The sequence below is a fragment of the Dermacentor andersoni genome, chromosome 3 (assembly GCF_023375885.2).
Source record: "Dermacentor andersoni chromosome 3, qqDerAnde1_hic_scaffold, whole genome shotgun sequence".
NCBI classification, from domain to species: Eukaryota; Metazoa; Arthropoda; class Arachnida; order Ixodida; family Ixodidae; genus Dermacentor; species Dermacentor andersoni.
In genome coordinates, this window is record NC_092816.1 from 221,804,458 (window position 1) to 221,819,143 (window position 14,686).

The 14,686-nt window shown below is 42.0% G+C and overlaps 1 long non-coding RNA gene across 1 annotated transcript; it reads right to left on the reverse strand.

Moving 5' to 3' along the window:
- On the reverse strand, nt 1–6,867 carry LOC140216657 (uncharacterized). Its single transcript, XR_011893233.1, has 2 exons — nt 6,180–6,867; nt 1–221 (listed from the first exon to the last, which is right to left on the reverse strand). It is a non-coding gene; the product is annotated as an uncharacterized lncRNA (long non-coding RNA).
- Nucleotides 6,868–14,686: the final 7,819 nt, after the last annotated feature.

The following is a 14,686-nucleotide window of genomic DNA, read 5'->3' on the forward strand; positions in this document are numbered from 1 at the left end:
TCACATACTCATACTTTATTACCTAATAAATGAGAAAAGATGCAGAAAGTGTAATTAACAAGAGTGACAAATAGCAGCAAAGGTGATCATGGATAAATCTTGAAGATGATTGCCGCCGCTGCCGGAGCAGGCCAGCCTTTGTAGGAGAGCACTTGCTGCCCACAAAAGCTTGCTGTCACAGGCCACACGTGACGGTTCTTGTAGACATAGGCAAGGAATACCTGCACAGAAGAGAGGAAAAAAAGGCGAGGGAGGAAATGGGAATATTGAAATTGGAACTTCAATTAGCAATATCTGCTAAGTAAGAAGTTTGCCTCACATTAAAAATAAATTAAGCACTCCTTTCTCTTAAATTACAGGTATCTTAAGGTATGTACGCGATGATGTTTAAAATGACAAATATATTTCCTGGCATATAGTCATTAAATTGCATAGCAGAGTCAAAGTCAGCCTTTAAATTAATATATGGTGTTTCGTGGCTGAAAAGCCACTTATCAACCTGTCAAACAAGTCTGAGAAGCTTCCTGCACAATATAATCAGATTAAAACAGTAATCCACTCTGCAGGTAAATGATGTACTAGCTTAATTAAAATGTTAAACAGCGTTTTATATTGTTGAACTAAAAGCAAGTTTGGCATTTTGCAGTGCCTAGCTGTTGCCTTTCTTTCAAACTTAAACATGACGCAGTACAGAGTAAGCAGGTAGCATGCAAAGGAGGACTGGTGATAAAGTAGTGTTCCAAAGCAACATTCCTAGCTGGATCAATCATTTTTGTTGATATATTTTCATGTGACCCTAATTGGCTTAGGGCAATACCTCAGACAAATGATGCGTCATACAAAATTGAAAGTATCTCATGATGTGATCAAACGATAACATTGTCCACTGTCTTGGAAGTGTTAACATGCTGTTTGCGCGAGACAGCGCAAAGTGATACGTATAGGTAGCAAATTCATCAGTGCATCTATTGCCTGAGGTAATTCTGAGCATCTACGTTGACCCGCAATTGAGAAGCGACTGCACACAAAAAGTGTATTCAAGTAATGGTCCATGCTGAATAATTGCCCACCTAGTGAAAAGTCATATTTGGCAGTCTAATGGGCCAGGGCAAATAAATTGCTGAATTCTGACAACACCTCCAATTATATTATTGAAACAGGTGACAAAAGACAGCACAGGTAAAATTGCAGTTATGAGAAAATTTTAAAAGCACCTCTGCAAACAGCTGGAACCCTCAGCATCATGCCTGTTCTACACGCACATCTGTTGCAGCACAATCTACATCTCAGACGCAGGCACCTCCAGACATCACTTTGTGATCTCCTCACAATAAGGTTAAAAAACAGTCTGGCACAAGCTACCTGATGTGATTCATTTTCAAGCGCCAGCCAAGTGCTGACGGTGGTAGAGCGAAATTGAAGTTTGTCCTTGTATGGAAGCCTCGGCCCATGTTTTATAAATTCTAGCGGCAAAGCACACCTTTTACAGCACACATAGATCTTAAATTAGAGTGCTTGCTGATGATGTACAGTAAATTCCTGTGAAGAAACTAAATCACACAGAAAACATTTAGAATACCAAACTAATCAAATACTGGCTTGAATACATTTGTGCATTCGGGAAGCAAGGTGTAATGTACACTGTTGTAGCAAATTTTTACTCATGTATGGTATACTCATATGACACAACAGAGTTAATTTGCGAGTTCTTACATAGCACTGACTACCTACAAATAAATTTTGTAAGGCTTAGGGGGAAAATACTTAATAGTAGAACTGTGTATGTACACTGGCACTGAGAAATTGGTTATAATAGACCTCAGACTCTGCCCAGGCGGCGGTGCGGAAAAACCCGTCACCAGCGCCCCCATCTGAGCCTTGGCGCGAACTGAGTAGTGCAAGGAGAGCTGTCCGCAAGCGAAGATGCATAGGCCACAATGGACCTTTCTCTTTCGTTTGTGTTGAGGCACGGTTTCCTAAAAATCAAGGACGTGGAAAGCTTCTTACGCCCATCCACGCCTCGGAAAGGAAGATCAGCAGGGCGAAGTACGTGTACAATATAAAATAAAGTCTCAAGTATTATTTCGGCGTGCTGCTACTCGCAAGTACAGAGAGCATCAAGTTTGTCTATAGGCATATGAGCATAAAGATCTAAGCATTTCAAATTGGTTCATATTGAATATGTCCTGAACACAAGATTTAAGTATCTCCTATATTTTTATGTATTTTATCATAATGTTTTGTCTCGCAATTATTTACAGAGTAAATTCTTTCATAGCCTTTTCCAGGGCAGTAACAGAAAACGTTTTCCAAGACAGCGAATAGCGTGCGATCATAACGAAAGTAAGCTTCCTACAGTGCGTACGCGCTGCACCTTTCTTTCTCTCAGGAGCTTCAGCATCGCTCAGTACCTTAATTTGAAGTTTTCGCAGACGCTTCAAGCAACAAGCGCGCACAAATAAATGTAAATAAATGCGACATTTTTTTCTTTACACACGTGCGTTACTTCTCAATTACCCATCCAGTGCTCCTATAGCAACCTTATTGCTCACATCTGAAAAACGCAGTCGAGCAGGCTGAGCACGTTGCGAAGCGTGCTTGTTGTATCGGCGCAGGACATACAAAATACCGAAAGTAGAAATGAGCTCGCGATACAAAGACGCTCTAGAACAGGATTTTGAATTCATAAACGAACCAAAATGTTTGGTTAAGCTGACCTGCCAAATCTCTCCGTTCCACTTGTTGAGTCAAGCGGGGACGGACGTCTGTTAAAAGGTGGAGATCGATGGCACATAACCAGGATGGTTCGCAACATTGTTTTTTCTGTTAGCAACGAAGTGGCGGCTGCAGATTCTTGAGTTTTCGCTTGGTTACCACGGTCCTCCGTCAGAGCCACGCAACACAATTACAGAACAAAATTGTCGCACTTTCTCATGCGAGGCGCTGTGTTGTGGGGAATGCAAGTAATCCGATTACACAACAGGTTGAATGGCCCATATCCAGCGCTCTCGCCTTTCCTCTTCATACGATCGCGATGGAAATCGGTAAAACTGAACGTTATTATTGCGACCTTCACGTTCATGGCAATTTGCTACACAACAGTAGCGTGGATTGCGGCGTTTCTTCGTAGCGCGCGGAGCTATCGCGGTTGCCGTCGTTTCGGCCATCAGACTGCCAGCAAGCGCTTTACGGCAGTTCAGCGGCGCGTCCGACTAGCGTAGAAATTCATAGCTCTCTGTCTGGATGTTAAATGCGCAAAACACTCGCAATATGGATCAAAATCTAGTTAAATCGTTGTTTCGCAGTCGCTAGCTGCATAGGCAACTTAGCAAGGGAGTCGGGCTTCGCACTACTCAATTACTGCCTCTTCGCAACGGCAGGTGGCGCTAGGCGTCTTGCAAAACTAAAGTCCCTTGATAATTTGAAAGTAACTACACTCTTTCAACTCTGCCGCCGCCGCGCGACCTCCTCGCCTCCTCCTCGCCCTTTGCGTGTCCCCCCCGCGGCAACCAGTTTTGCCCCCGTTCTTCTGCACGACGATTGGTCTCCCTGCCGTTGCCCTTGGAAACGCGGGGATCTTGAGTTTTGCTTGTGTTTTTCTTTTTCGTTCGCGCCATTTTCCTCCTGAGCACGGCTGGCTCGGCGTAGTGAATGTTGTACGCTGTGTTTCCTGCTCTATGTGCTAGCGCTATGCCGTGCTGTTGCGCATATAAGTGCAGCAAGAAGCCTGAAGATGGTTATGCCGTTTTTATGATACCACAAGGAAAGCGTGACGGCTTGCGCAGGTAGCAGTGGCTGCATGACATTGGCCGAAATAACTTTGTTCCGACAAAGAACAGCGTTGTTTGCGAGCTGAGGCGTCTTATAGCTCGTAGCAAAGCATCCCGTAATGCTGCCCCCTTTTTTTTTTCATTCTTCCGGCCTGCTCACCAGCGTTTTTGTTGTGGTTGTCCTCAGTATGCTTAATATTCTGGGGTGGCTCCATCACCTCGCACGTCGCTAACTATTGTTATTCAGTCGGAAGTGCAGCATTATAGATTCTACTTTGCGCCCTGAAAAAAATTAGTGGCAAGTATACCCGTGGTATTGCAGGCGATGAGCGTTAGCTAGTCAACATTGAGTGTTTTTTTAAGATTTAAGGCGAAAGCCTTTAGATCTCTGTGTTGCAAGGTCGTGTTGTAAACTGGAAGTATCACGTGACCCAAGGAATGCCAGAGGTGGCCCAAAGCATGTCCAACCCTGTATAAGAGAATAATTACCCAAGTTAATTTATGAATCAGTAGTGATTGACATAAGGTGGATTAAGGAGGATTAAGGTTGATTAGAGTGTATTAAAGAAGATTAAGGTGCATTAGAGTGCATTAAGGTGAAGGGCTGATGAAAGGGTACTAAGACCGATTAGGGTGGATTAGGGGGCATGAACAAGGATTAGGGAGGATTAAGGTGGATCAAGGATGATTAAGGTCGATTAATATGGATTAAGGTGAATTGGGGTTGATAAAGGAGACTTAAGACCGATTAGGATAGATTAAGGTGGATTAAGGGCCATGGAGCTGGATTAAGTTGATAGATGTGGTTTAGGGTGTATTAAGGTAGATTGGGACTAGTAAGCAGGATTAAGTTGGATTAAGGTACATGGATAAGGATTAAGGCTGATAAAGGAGGATTATGGTGGATTAGGGTTGATAAAGGAGGATTAGGACCGTATAGGGTAGGCTAAGGTGCATTAGGGGCGATGTAGGTTGATTAGGTTGGATTAAGGTGGGTTGGTAATATTAAGGTGGATGAATGAGCATTAAGGTGGATTAAGGTGAATTAGGGTTCATTGAGTATTAAAACAGATTAGTCTACCCTAATCCTCCTAATGCACATTAATCCACCGAATCCACATTCATCGACCTTAATCCTCCTTCATTCACTTTAATCCACCATAATCCACGAAAGTCCTCCTTAATGCACCCTAATCCACCTTCAGCGACCTTAATCTACTCGAACCCTCCTTAATGCACTTTAATCCTCCTTAATCAACCCTAATGCTTCCTCATTCCCATTAATCCACCCTAATCAACTATAATAGTCCTTAATTCACCTTAATCCACCCGAATCCACATTCATCTACTTCATTCCACCCTGATCTTCCTTAATCCACCCTAATCCTCCTTCATTCACTTTAATTCACCCTAGCCCACCATAATCCTCCTTAATGCACCTTAATCCTTCTTAATCCACCCTTATCCTTCTTCATGCACTTCAATCCACCCTAATCCACTATAATTGTCCTTAATGCACCTCAACGCACCTTCATCCGCCCTAACCTACCTTCAGCGACCTTAATCCAACCTAGTCCTCCTTTATGCACCTTAATCACCTTCGTTCACCCTTATGCGCCTTATCGACTTTAATCCACCTTAACCCTCCTTAATACACCCGAAGTAATTTTAATCCAATCACTAATCGATCATTACTTTGCTAATCATTAACCATCTCTCATACGCGGCTGCACATGCTTTGGTTCGCTTCCCGCCTTCCTTCCGTCACGTGATATTTTCTGTAGCTCACAACGGGACCTTGTAACAGAGGTCTAAGGCTTTCGCTTAATAAGCCACACACAAGGCGACGTGTCACAAGCAATACTAGATCAGACGCACGAAGTAAAGGATCTGACCATGTGGCAGAAAAATCCTCTGGAGTATAGAACTAGCCTCAAAGCTCCCTTTACATCGGTATACCCCGTTCACACGGCTTTAAGAAAAAACCAACCTCCTCGTAAACGTTGCCTCCAGCATTTCTGGCGCTGTTATTTGCATTTCTCAAAATTTTCAACCCCACTGGGGCGCGCAACTGGCCCAAAATAACACGCCTCCATAGAATCCAGCGGCCCGTCCGCGGGAGCCCAGGAGGAAAAGCGCGCCGTGCGCAGCCGGCGGGCGAGGAGAATCGAGGAGGAAAGCGCCGTGAGGAGGAGAGTGTTGCTACTTTCAAATTATCAAGGGGCTTTATGCAGAACTCCAGAGTCTGACGTCCATAGTGGCAGCTTATAAAGGACCAGTGCAAAAAATGCCCGTTTGTGAGACACCAATTAGCTATTTTACCACGAAGCGCTCCCTGGCCTTAACCCATATAAAAAGGGATATAAAAAGCACTGGGAGGACCAGAGAGGGTACAGTACATTGGCTTACACTGATCACGATGAGGTCCCGTCATCCAGCTAGCGCCAAGGTACAAGAAGGATGTCCAGCCATCTATAGAGTGAAAGGAACAAAATGAGAGAGCATCAAGTCAGTTGAAAGGCAGATTTACAATTACAAATAAGGTGACCCAGTCACAGTCATTCATTAACAAATGCCAAGCTGTCGTGATTTCACTCCCAGATGAAGCACCTACTAGGTTAAAGGTTTTGCTGCTTATTTAGAACAAAACACAAGTGAAATTTGTACATCAGCAGACGATTTAAATTGGAATTGTATAGATGAAGTAAACATTGCAGTTATATTTTTGTTTTGCTATAAAGTGGGAACGCTACAAACTGCATAGTCACTGACACACACGAGCGCACACGCAAGAACAAAAGGACACAAAATAGGGCGAATTCAGTCTGGTTCCGCATTACAGCCATTCTTCGAATGCACTCCTTTCGGTTGGTTCGTGCTACGTTAACCACAAAGACTAACAAGCAGGGCAAAGTTCTGACTGGTGTTGAGGAAGTCGTGGAGCGCGGTAGTGCTGAACGGCTGAACACAAGCAGAACCCTCGTATAAAAGTAAAGATGACGAAAACTCGCAGGGCAGAAGAGCCCATCTATCAAGAATTGTCGCGGGTAACATCTAAAAATATTCACATTGTTGACGAAAAACGAAGTGCAATGTATTTCACTTACCAGAAAAAGTGTTATCCGAACGTGCGACGTACGTACAAAGACACACCGAGACACGAAGGCGGCGAACGCAGATCCCGCCATTGTGGTAGTAAGCCGTCGGCGAAAACAGGCAATACAGCCGATGTCACGAAGCACTGATGTAAAACACACGGCAAACAGCATCAGCACAGCTAAATGACTCCAGTTAATATCCAGTATAAATGTACAGAACGGCTTAGAATGACGCACAACTGGCATAACGAACCCACGTAATGTACGAGACATTGCGGGCGGCAGTGGCCGTTTTTTCAAACTTCCTGCCTCCCAGTGTTTTCAGCACAGAATGAGATATCCGACCAATTTGGACTATGCCGCCGAAGTGATCGCAGCGCGGTGGCTCTGCGACACCGCTGTACAACGCCGGCGTTTCGCTCCTGCTGCTGTCAGTATACCTGCTGCGCGAGCATAGAATGGTTTCCAGGCGTCGTGTGCGCGCCCCGTATGGAAAACAATAACGCGCCCTTGATTGTTGAAGTTCTGGTGTGAAATTGTTTAACATTAAAGCCAATTAACTTATGTTGCTTCCAACGAGTTCGATGTGTCTGTGGCGTTTTTTATTCGCTAACGCTGACGGCCGACGGTAACCGCACTTTTAACACGTCCTTTGGCATTTTATGCACTTTTAGACAAAAAGATCTAGAAAAGTTCTTGAGTTAGACATTCTGAATGTGTTTACCAAAATAGACTTTAGTGACACCAGTAGTGGGTTTTGCCGCAGATAGAATATATACTAGCATATTCCAAGTGCTGAGGTTATGTTTAGAAGAAATTCTATTTTCAGTCTTATCATAGACCAAGACGTCTATAGCCGTTTGTAGCCGTTTCAAGAAGTTTTTAAGAGGTTCTGTGTTTCGTGGGGTCCGTTACATAATGTCAGTTCCATAAAATCAGCTTTGCCGCAATACGGTCATGTTATGCGGTGAAGCATACGTAATGTATTGCGGTAAAGTGTATGAAAAAGTAGGCAGGGACCACTGCGTTACTGGGGCGATTTTCTTGTATTATGGTCGTGGCCGTGCGCGAACAAGGAAAAGTCGCGGTCGAAGCGCATGGCACAAACCTTGCCAATGCTTCGATTGGAAAAAAAAAAGTCGAATTGGAGTGGGTGATGCCAAAAACAAAGCCTTGACTTTTGTATTATCAAAGCAGTTCCGAGAATAGTCAATCATATTCCAAACTCCTGCATTATTTATGATTGTTTAAAGTATATGCATATATTGTGCACCAGCCTTAGCACCAATTCTAATGTACTTTAATGATGTAAGTTTAATAACACGTGGCAAATATATAATTTGTGCTGTATGGTGTTCTGCTGTTTATAAGCTGCTGCTTTCATGTGGTAATGTGTACATTGGCTGGAAGAGTTGATGCATCCTCCTTATAGAACTCATTGAAAGGTGAACCACCTGTCAAGCCATCATTGTTCTTGCGGTTGTACACCAGATTTCACAAACATGGGGATAGTTATGATATAGAAAGAGTAGCTGAGGCTTAACATATCCACATGCATGCACAGGAGTGTGGGAGTCAACCATCTATCTCTCTAACTCAGGTTGAATGTGCATACTTGAGTAACATGTCACACTTGTTGGGTGTCAGGTTTCTTGTATAGTTAGCCTAGTTTGTGTTTTTTTTTTCATTTGTAGGTTTTAGTGTGTGTTGCTGTGTATGTATATAATTGCTTCCAGAGTGGCTTTCTTGTTGCTAATAAATTTAGAGAAGGCAGCGTTCTTCATTTTGTGCATCAGACAGCAAATGAGCATGTTTCAAAGGATGTTGGATTTTGTTGCCATAAGCAACAAAAAGGCATAAGCATATAGACTGCTTGCTGGAGGTACTCTTTATAGCATTAAGGATAATATCATGCTGATAACTCTGTGCACAATAATTAGAAAGATCACATCATGTCTGACATGTCTTCTTGCCACCATGAAATCTTGTCAGATGCATAACACGGGCATACACCACAGATCTTGGCCAGCCATTCTATTTGTGGTCTCGACCTCCTACCACTGAGCAGACTGGTCCAAGAGACAAAACATGCAACTTTTATCTGATTAAATGTAGTGCATGTTGCACAAGATTAGATGTCAGGTGTTATTGTTGACATAGATACATATCTGTGAGCCTCATAAGCTAATGTCAAAAGAAAGAGAGTAATACCCATGAAATGCACTCTTGGTAGGATGGCAGGACCATTCGCTTGCAGAGTTAAATAACAACCATGCAGCAGTATCATGATATCAAGCTGAACAATAATTCACTCCAAGAATAGGTTTCTTCATGCAACATTGCACTGATAGTCTTGAAATACAATACCCATTGCTAACAGAAGGCCTTCCAATTTATGCATGACAGGAGGGCATATTTTAGGAAGCAAGAATGAAAACGGAACCGGTTAACTATGAAAGTTGTGAATGCAACTCTGCAGAAGTTAGAAAAATGAACCAAATGGAATAGTTTAAAAGTAAGTGGTTTGGAGACAAAAGGTCGTTTCATTCCATGCCAGAAAAGCAAGCAGAGGTTGAAATGCTTTCCAAATACATACCTTCAAGGTGCATGTACAGGGTCTGTCCTGAGAGTAATGTCAGTAAGGCGATTAAAAATCATTTATTGAATTTGTTGTTACAAAAAGTTTAAAAATCTTCAAAATACTCTCCTTTTGCGTCAATACATCGGCTCCAGCGAGACTTCCAGCTCTCGAATGCGTTGCAGTAGACCTACTCCAGAATGGCCTTTAATGCTGTGGTGCTAGCTGCTTTGATCACGTCCGCTGTCCCAAAATTATTGCCTTTCAGGGGTGTTTTGAGGCATGGAAACAGAAAAAAGTCGGGGGGGGGGGGGGGGGGGGAGCCAAGCCCGGGCTGTACAGGGGCTGGGGGATCGTTGGCACCCCTGCTTTAACCAGGTAGTCAGTGACGATGAAGGCACTGTGGGCCAGCACATTATCGTGGTGCAACTTCCAGTTGTGTGCAATGTCCGGCCGGATATGTTGAACCCTGCGTTTCAGTCTTTCGAGGACATCCACATAAAATTTGCAGTTCACAGTGGTTCCAGGTTCTTCAAACTCATGATGAACCAGTCCGTGGATGTCAAAAAAAAAAACGATGAGCATGATCTTGATCTTTGATTTGCTCATCCTGGCTTTCTTCTGGGGAAGGGACGAGTGTGTGTGTGCCACTCGGATGATTGCCTTTGGTCTCCAGGTCATATTCAAATAGCCAAGTCTCGTCTTCTGTAATGACATTGTCCAAAAATTTTCGCTCACGTTTGCACATGTTGAGATTTTCTTGGCACGTTTCAACGCAGTGTGACTTTTCGTTGTCAGTGAGCACTTTTGGAACCATTTTTGTGCACGCCTTCCGCATGCCGATATCGTTTGTAACAATTTCATGAACTTGATTTTTCGGAACGTTTAATATGTCGGCCATTAAACGAACACTTAATCGTTGGTCTGAGTTCAACAGTTCCCTCGCTCGTGTCACATTGTCAGTCGTAGTGGTCGTGGATGGCCATCCAGCGCAGTCCTTGTCATCGCCCTCTTCCCGGCCTTCCAAAAGGCCTTGTGCCACCAAAACACTTGGTGATCTGACAGGGCATGTTCTTTATAAGCAGTCTTGAGCATAGTTACAGTTTCCGCAGCGATATTGCCAAGTTTCACACAAAACTTGATCGCAAATCTTTGTTCTAATGAGCGCTGCATTTTCACTTGCACAAGAATAAAAAACAGCTCTCACGAACAGGCCCATCCAACACTCTCCGATGTTCGGAGCACACTGAGTGACGGACCGCTGCTTAGCTGGATTCCGTCACTACTAGTTTCAACCAGTTAGAGCGCTCTGACATACAGTCACATCACAATAAATTTACTGACATTACTTTCAGGACAGACCCTGTATGTGGTGATAGACAGGCTTTTTAGATATAAATGTTGGGAACCTGGATGGAGGTGAGGGACATGTACAGTAAAAACAAGATGTATAAGGTCAAAAATTAATTCTTTTAGTCAGAAATTGGTCAGTGGTGTCTGGCTTCTCTTGTTCCCTGGCCCTGGATGGTGAATACAAAGTACATATATATATATAATTGTGTACAGTCAAGCATAAAATCATTGCCTTCTACCTGTGCTAACGTATGGGGCAGAAACTTGGAGGTTTCTTGGAGACAAAAAAGGGCATTGTGTTGTCATGTTGGAAAGCACTTTTTGAGGAGGGTGTGTCAGCCACTGACATAAATTTTAATGAAATTTATACCAATATAGCTGACATAAAATGTTGAGCTGTCACGAAGTTGAATCAGTTTGCTTTGACAACAGTCTCAAATGATGTTAAGGTGGAAAAAGGTCTTCTTTTATGCGCCTTCTTCAGTGCAAAACACACAAGCTTAGGGAATCCATTTCAGAACCATTGTGTCGGAATATAAATGATGGCTTCATGTTTCAGAATTTCTGCAGACACACCTTGACAGGCTGGGAATCAACGACCAATTCCTTGCTGCCAGCTCTCAGACTGTTGTACACTTCCTGCAGGAGCATAATCTGGGAAAATGGGCAGGCTTTAGTATAGATGCAGAAGATCTATACAATTCTTTGCCGCAGGTGTGTCTCTTGCAGTTTGTTAAGGACTGCATACACAATCAAACAGGTTAGCTGGAATTTGCTGAAAGGTGTAAAATTCTTGTTGCAAACTTTCTGGAGCTTCTTGATTTCTATTTAAGGTCAGTTTTGGTCTGGTGGGAAGGTAAAATATGTGTCCAGAATGCTGGCATCTGCATAGGTTCCGGTGTTGCACCAGTGCTCAGTAATATTTTAAGTTATGTTGACCAGAAAATAATCAAAACCTGAGTGGGCTTGCTCTTAAAATGTTCAGATACGTGGATGAATATTTGTTTTTCATGAGCAAATGATAACTTTTGCAGAACTGTCATTGAAGTACTGAAGCTATTTAGAGAACAATAGCAAGGTTTCAACTTCACTTTAGAAGTTCCAGAAAAAAAAATGTGCTGCAACTTCTTATATCAGGCTTACTTTTATGTGGGATCACGTATGCTGGGGATATCAGTCGAGAACTTCTAAGCCCCTTCTTGATTATAAGCCTAGCCATTCAAAACTTATTAAGTACAGTATTGCCACTCACGCAATTAGAGATGCCCCAACCAAGAGCTATCCTCACCTTATTCTTGAAAGTGTAAGGAATCTGGTGACAAGGCTTAATGAGGCAGGTTATTCAGTTTCAGTGGTTTATTTATCTTGAAACACGTTAAGGAACTTAAGGTGCAACCAGGGTGGAAGAAGCTTAAGGAGCAAGAGCGGAACAAAGTTGCCATTATCCCCTCTATTAATTGTCGCACAGGCAGAAAAAGGTGGCTTCTAAGTTCCAGGAGAGGATTGGGTTTTCACTTAAAGATAAGCTGAAGGGAATATGTGAAGCAATAAACAAGCACATTCTTCACAACGGGTGTCTGAGCAGGGAGGACTGCAAAGTGAAATATAGCATACAGTTTGTCTCTTGCACACGAAATGTTGTTTATTCGATTCCTTTTTCTTGAAGCCTACAAAATGTATATCAGTCAGACTGGAAGGTGCTTAAACATTCGACTAAGGAAGTACCATAGTTTTTTTAAGGGTTTTTGCGCATCCACACCTTTCTGTGCATTGTTGCAGCATTGGGCGTCATACAGTTTTTGAAAGTACTATTCTGCTGTTCACACACTGTGAAAAGCTCTCACATGAATTAATGGAGGCTTATCACATTAGAAAGAAAGGCTCACTATGTGTTAGCCAGCAATCCATCTCGCCGCAAGATAGCGAGGTTGCCGTGTTAGATCTTAAGTAAAGCCACTGAGTTGCATTGTGCCTTAGTAATTGTTTTTTTACGTTGATTAATCAGCCGTGACATGTGTGTTGCTGTCAAAACATGTGCATTCGGTGATGTGAAGGTTGTTTTGGTATGTATCTGCATGTGCTAGGGGGCCGGGTGTTGGTCACGTGATGTGTGTTATGTATTGGTTGTTTTCTTTCAATAAACTTCATTTGATAGTGCTTTATCCTGTCCCGTTCTATTACTTTTGTCGGCATCTGTCATGCAGTAGCTGCCATGAAGCTTCAACAACTTGCCCAATTTTCTATCGTATTTTCTATCGTATGGAGCATTAAAGTTACGGAATGGGTGCCATGGTATATATATATATGTGTGTGTGTGTGCGTGTGTGTGTAAAGGTAAAGTGGTGGTAAGGTGGGGTGGTAAAAGTAAAATGAAGAGATTTTCATATCATGACTAGTCCTTTTAACACATTTACCTACAAAATTGAACACTCTGTTCTTATTAAGCACCTTGTACATAGGTATTCATATTACTAATAATCTTTCAATGCAAATGCATATCAACTTTTTGAGTAACGCTAATAACCGAACACATGGGGTTTTGTGCTGCAACTTTTCTTGGATTCCGGCTTCCCTTAAATTTATACTGTATAATATGCTTGTAAGATCAAAACTGGAGTATGCTTCATCAATCTGGGATATACCTACAAAAAAAAACTCTCATATTTAGTTGAAGCCATACAAAACCAACCTGTACATTTTATTGTAGCTGCTTATTCCCACACTGCAAGCATATCAACAATTAAAAGTTGCCTTGATTGGCTAGGCAACAAGAAAACTTACCTGTTTATTTCACAAATTCTCAATTGAAACATGTTTTTATTACCTCCTTGTAGCTCATTGATATATGTGTGTGTGCGTGTGTGTGTTCTGAGGCTGCCTTTTACAGGAATAGTAAAGATTGGTTTGGCAAGTTGGCACCTGTACCTTGAGGTTGTAGTTCATTCTCAATGAGACACAAGGAGGTAATAACTATGTTTCAATTGAGAATTTGTGAAATAAATGGGTAAGTTTTTTTGTTGACAAGCCTGGCCAATCAAAGCAAGTTTTAATTGTTGATATGCTTGCGGTATGGGAATAAGCAGCTACAATAAAATTTACAGGTTGCTTTTGTATGGCTTCAACTAAACATGAGAGTTATGTTTTTTGTCGGTGTATCCAGGATTGATGAAGCATACTCCAGTTTTGATCTTGCAAGCATATTATACAGTATAAGTTTAAGGGAAGCAGGAGTCCAAGAAAACTTGCAGCACAAAAAGCCATGTGTTCAGTTATTAGCATTAGTCAAAAAGTTGATATGCATTTACACTGAAAGATCACTAGCAAAAAATCTGATAGGGCGACCTAATAAAAATTATATCAGTTTTTTTCTATTGCATTATGAAACGATACAACTGATACACTGACAAAATTACTTTTAGTTTTATTCTGGACGTATCTGTGCTATTCTGCTTGTACAAGTCTACTAGTGTATTCTTTTTATTAGTGTAATAGTGTACTCGTATTAGTTTGCCAGATCTATAGTCTATCAGTATCTATGTGTGTTGTATAGGTGTAATGTGCTTCAAGGAGAAGCAAGCTTCCTCATTTGCCTAAAAAATGAGTCAGGAATAATGCATTTATATTATCACAAAAGACAATACATATAAATCAAATATGAAGCCCAGGATTCAGAAAGGAAAGGTTGTTGGAACAAATATACACCATACAACAGCTTAAAAAGAATAAAAATGTGATCACATTTAAAAGAGAAAAGATGTTTACATTGGTTCACAACAAAGTTTAGCCTCTTTAAATAGGAGGTTATTGGCAATCAAGCCACCGAATTGGTTCACACGTACACCACGAAGATTATCAGACTTCACAATCTGGAAAGCTAGTGAATGGAA